The sequence below is a fragment of the Papaver somniferum genome, chromosome 7 (assembly GCF_003573695.1).
Source record: "Papaver somniferum cultivar HN1 chromosome 7, ASM357369v1, whole genome shotgun sequence".
NCBI classification, from domain to species: Eukaryota; Viridiplantae; Streptophyta; class Magnoliopsida; order Ranunculales; family Papaveraceae; genus Papaver; species Papaver somniferum.
Window position 1 is genome coordinate 131,551,763 of NC_039364.1, and position 6,000 is coordinate 131,557,762.

Below are 6,000 nucleotides of genomic sequence, written 5' to 3' on the forward strand. Positions count from 1 at the left end.
GTGAACTGTGATTGTCCCGTACCTTGTCAAAAGTAAAGTCTTTCGTATGTCGATATGCATGTGTTGATAAAAGAATGAATAGACTTTTGACAAATACAAAAGTTAAGCCTATTATGTCAATTATTGATGGAAGATAGGTTAAAATCTTTTGTTTGCGAGGATTATGTCTATTGAATGTCGTTATGCGAATAGTGATGGAAAATAGAATGAATCCTTGTGTATTCCGCAGTATTGATCTTCCCTGATCCATATTTTATGTATTACTGTAAGACTCTGTAAGGTGTCTTATGTTGAGCATTGAACGACCAAGTTGATTATTTTAATGATTAGGTATGTTATTGTTCCGTAAGGTACCTTATGTCGAGCATATTCAACTAAGTTAATCATCTTGTTTGGTTATTTAGTTGTTGTTCCGTAAGTTTTCTTATGTCGAGCATGACCAATTAAATTGATTACTTTTGTGATTAATTTGGTTGTGTATTTCAATTAGATTAATTATGGGTTCTCTTGTGATTAATATAATTGTATTTTTTAAGTCTCCATAAGTTCACTTATGTTTGAGCATTTGTCGATTAAATTAATCATGGGTTCTCTTGTGGTTAATTTAATTGAACTTTTTGGATTCAAAATCATACTTGTATGTGATTTTTTATGTCCAAAAAAATCCTTTTTTTTCTTTCGAAATTGAGGTCGCTCTTGTTGTTCTTTCGGGAATGACATTTAATGGGGGAGAGTTCTTTTGAACATGCGCTTAATTGCCATATCTTTGTGGGGAGTGCGGTTGTGGAATATTATAGGGGTTATCTTGTATCTTTATAAACTCCTTGATGAATGCATTTAGATTCGGCTTTATGATTGCATCTAAAGAACAAGTTGATATTTTTGCTTTCTTTTGGTCAAGAAATGTCTCTTTCGGAAATTTCATTAGGATCCCGTTCTTGTACCTTTGCCAATTTTATTGACAAAAAAGGGGAGAATTAATATGTAGTTCACACTACAAATACATATGGTTTTCGGATCATTGTGTAAGGGGGAGTGGTTTCCATGTGACATGGAGTATTGACTAAGGGGGAGTGATACATATCACCATAGTATTGTTGTTGAAGTTGTGATACAATTGAACTTTGACGCTGTGTTATGACACTATGACACTGTATAATAATGATTGAGAACTATTGTTTTCTTATTGTTATAGCTACGGATTTTCAACAACGATGATGCTAAACTTACAACCTTTGGGATCATTGGAGTACTTGGAAGTGACGAAGATTTCGAGTAATGTTGAAGACTAGGCATGTGGAATAGGAGCTATAAAAGTTAATTTATTTATTTTTTGTATTCCATATGTATTAATAATTTTGCCACTAAAATTGACAAAGGGGGAGATTGTTAGAGCATTGCTCGTTCGAACTCACATGCGTTGCTATCTCAAGCATGTTTGTCAATGTTAGTGATCAAAACTATAAGTCTTGATTTCTAGCCTATATAGCTAAAGGTCTCAGACTAGGATAGAAAGTGTAGTTGAGCTCAAGAACTCCATGGCAATCATCATACAAGACGAAGGACTACTCAAGGAACCGGTGGATCTTTATAGACTAAAAGGTATGTGGAGACTTGAACTTGTATGTCACTCAAAAGTCTATCTATTTTATCTCCTACTCTTGAGACAAAAGTCGTTTTGATATATAGAATTTCATTATGCACATTTGCTATTTCGAGCCGAGTTTATCTCGCCTATCTATTTCTCGAAATATGTGTTGGTAAGCTTTCGCTTTAGCCGATTCATCTTTACCTAGTGAAGAAAGTCATGTTATGTTTCAATCACTTTGAAAATTGCTCTGACGAAAAATGGTATGTGAATAACGGCTATATCCGTCCTCTGAGAATGTTTCAATGATTGAAATGAGAGTTTAGATTACATAACCATTGGTAGGATATAAGCATTGTTGTGGAAACACATATATGTATAAGTCCTTATTCCTTGAACCAAAGTTTGCGAACTTTGTTTATCAAGAGAAATGGAAGTGGCGTGAGCCAAGTCCGCGAACTAAGTCCGCGAACTGGCGGAAGTTCTCAACCCGAGAATTTCTGATGGAGTTTGTGAACTCCTTCCATGAGCTTAAGTCCGCGAACCCAGTCCGCAAACTTGAGCATGTTATATCTAAAACCGGTTGTTCTTGAACTCATGTTTATTTAAACTAAGGAATGCTTTTACAAACCGTGGCTATAAAGTTCATGAACCGATTCGACTGAGTCAAACCGTTTTTGCTTCGATTGTGTCTTGTGTAGTTACATAAGATCTAAGCAATTGAACAACTCTCTAACTAGTTCATTTTAGTCACTTGAACTAGTTATGGTGAAGAAGAATATGGTTGATATGAAAGTAATCAATGGCTAACAATTTGGTTAACAATTGTTGAACCAACAAATGTTAATGTTTGGAACGGTTCGTAAACCCAAAATTGGACATTTCATTTGTGTGTAACAAGCTAAGTTTTCGATCCAACGGTTGAGAAATATTAGCATGAATCTAATCAGGTTTCATCTAACGGTGAATATTGAATGCTTTATTACCAAGCTAACATTGATTGCAAACCCTGATTTGAAAACTATATAAGGGAGAACTCTGGCAACTGGGAAACCTAATCCCCACACCTTACGTGTGATACTAGTTGCACATCTAGAGCCGATTCTCCTTTAACCTTTGTTTTCTTCTTCTAAAACCAAGTTAACGACTTAAAGACTTCATTGGGATTGTGAAGCCAGACCGATACTACTTTTCTTGTAGTTGTGTGATATGATCTTGTTGTTTATATCGTACGAGTACAATTGAAATAATTGGCTTGAGATTTTATATCTCCGATAGGAAAGATAGAAAAATAATCACAAACACTTCGTCTCATCGTTTGTGATTCCACAATATCTTTTTTCGTTGCGTCGATTAAGATTATTGTGAGGTGATCAATAATACGAGGCTGTTCTTCGGGAATATAAGACCGTTTTATTGATTGGTTCCTGTTCACCTTGATTTATCAAAAAAAGGAACAAAACTCGTAGGTATATTCGTGGGAGACGGATTTATCTATTACCGTAGACATTTTTGTGTGATACATATTTGTTTATTAAAGTCTTCGACTTTGGGTCGTAGCAACTCTTAGTTGTGGGTGACATCAGCTAAGGGAATCAAGTACGTAGCATCCTGTTAGGATCAGAGGCGTAGGAGCATAACTATACCTTGGATCAGTGTGAGATTGATTGGGGTTCAACTATAGTCCAGACCGAAGTTAGTTTGGAGTAAGATAGTGTCTGTAGCGGCTTAATACAGTGTGTGTTCAATCTGGACTAGGTCCCGGGGTTTTTCTGCATTTGCGGTTTCCTCGTTAACAAAATTCTGATGTCTGTGTTATTTCTTTTCCGCATTATATTTTGTTATATAATTGAAATATCACAGGTTGTGCGTTGTTCAATCAATTAGAATATCCGACCTTTTGGTTGTTGATTTAAATTGATTGACACTTGGATATTGGTCTTTGGTACCATCCAAGTTATCTCTCTAGTATTTGATAAAGACTCGCAGATTTCTATTTGCTTGAGTATATATCAAATCGAGAGATTGAGATATAAACTCTTTGATATACTTTTTATCTAGATTGAGTCTGACTGTCTAGTTGATTCTCCAGAAAGTATATTGGAGTTTGTCCATACAGATTGCTAAGTGAAATATTGGGTGTGGTTGTTGTACCCCTACTTTTTTAGGTTTTATCATGTATTTTAGGTTTAGCTTTGAGATTTATCCCTCCTTTACGGCATCAAGTTATCTACGTCATTATGAGGTTGTTTATATGCTTTTACAGCAACTTTTGTCGACTTTCATGGTCGTTCTTTGTTAGGTTTCACTATTAGAGCATTGCTCGGTCGAACTCACAAGTGTTGTTATATCAATCTTGTTATCAAATTTAGTTGTCAAAACTATCTCTTGATTTCTAGTCTACAATTAGTTAAGTCTCGGTCTAGGATAGAGGTAGTTGAGAAACGAACCAGACATCATTTGTGTTCTACTGTTTGAAGGCGAAGATAAACCGAAGCTTTTGGAGAACTTCATCAACAAAAGGTAAGTGAAGACTGAACCACCTATTTCTCAAGTTATATTCACTTTTGTTAGAGCACTGCTCGCTCAAACTCGCAAGCGTTGCTATCTCAAGCTTGTTTGTCAAGTTTAGTTGATCAAAACTATATACTTGATTTGTAGTCTACTTATAGCTATGTCTCAGATTAGGATAGAATGTGTAGTTGAGCTTTAGACTTCACGGCGTTCACCAGTTGAAGAAGAAGATCTACTAAGGAGCTTGGAGGAACTTCATCAACAAAAGGTATGTGGAGACTAAAACTTATCTATCACTCTGAAGTCTATTCTATTATATCTTCTAATGAGACTAAGTCGTATAACTATATAGACTTTTACATTATACACATTTGATATTTCGAGTCGAGTTTATCTCGCTTATCTATTTCTCGAAATACGTGTTGGAAGCTTTTAACTTTAGCTATGTTCATCGTATTTTTGACGAGTTTAGTTGGAAACAATTTATTTGTTGGAAACTAAATATTAAGTCAAAACATGATCATGTGAAAATTACCTTGAACATCTTATATGATTTGTGTGAGATAGTCATTTGATGTTAGCTCGGGAAGTTTCGTATTGATCATTCGATCACTTGAAAATTACTTGAAGCTAATGGTATGTGTGAGATTATCGTTGTTGTCTTCTAAGGATGTTTCAATGATTGAAATAAGAATTTAGAACAATTACCCATGTCTGGATACAACAAGGTTGTTGATGGTGGTTTTTAGTTCAGAGTTAAAATTGTGAAACCCTGTATTTTGTGTGCCTGCTTTCTGCAAAGTAATGGAGCTTCCAATGTTAGAGCATTGCTCGGACGCTCGCAAGCATTGCTATCTCAAGCTTGTTTGTCAAATTTTAGTTGTCAAAACTATGTGTCTTGAATTCTAGTCTACTTATAGCTTAGTCTCGGACTAGGATAGTTAAGTGTATTTGATCTCCAGACTCCATGGCGATCATCTTACCAAGACGAAGAACTACTCAAAGAACCAGTGGAACTTCATCCGACTAAAAGGTATGTGGAGACTTGAACTTATCTATCACTCAAAGTCTATCTACTATATCTCCTACTCTTGAGACAAAAGTCATATAAGTATGATAGTTTTCATACATACACATTTGCTATTTCGAGCCGAGTTTACTCGCCTATCTTTTTCTCGATATATGTGTTGGTAAGCTTTCGCTTTAACCATTTTTCATCTTTACCCGTGACGAAAGTCATGATGACGTTTCAATCTTGAAAATGGCTTTGATGACGATAGTTGTGAATAACGACTATTATAACATTATAGAAGAATGTTTCAATGATTGAAATGTAGAGTGGAGATTACCATCTATGGATATAAGCATATATAGTGTGTTCGTACATTACTGTATAAATCCATGTACCGGAAACCAAGTGTGTGCATATGTGTACATACGGTATTGGTAAAGGAGACAGGTTGGGTACGCGTACCCGTACGCGTACTGGTAGAACTTTTCCTCCCGGAAAATTCTGCTGAGTTTGGAGTTTACGAACTGTCGATGGTGGATTTTCGACAAGGGTTAAAATCGTAAAACCATAATTATACGTGCTTCTGATCCAGCAATCATATGAGTATTGAGGCTCATGTCTCTTATCGAAGCATGAAAGCTCATGCCACAAGAATCTCTGAATGAGAATATTGTCTCTCAGAGTATATGTAGATGTGTAGACTCTCAGCTGAGGCAACGACATGTCTCATGAATACCGAGCAATTTCAGTAATTACTTCTATATAGAATCGAAAGATTGGACGGCTCCTAAACAGCTTGCCTGCTAGTATAGAGCAATAACGTCTTCAGGATGTAACAATGCTTTCCCTGACTATATAAAAGAAATATGACGCTTCAACAAGCTCA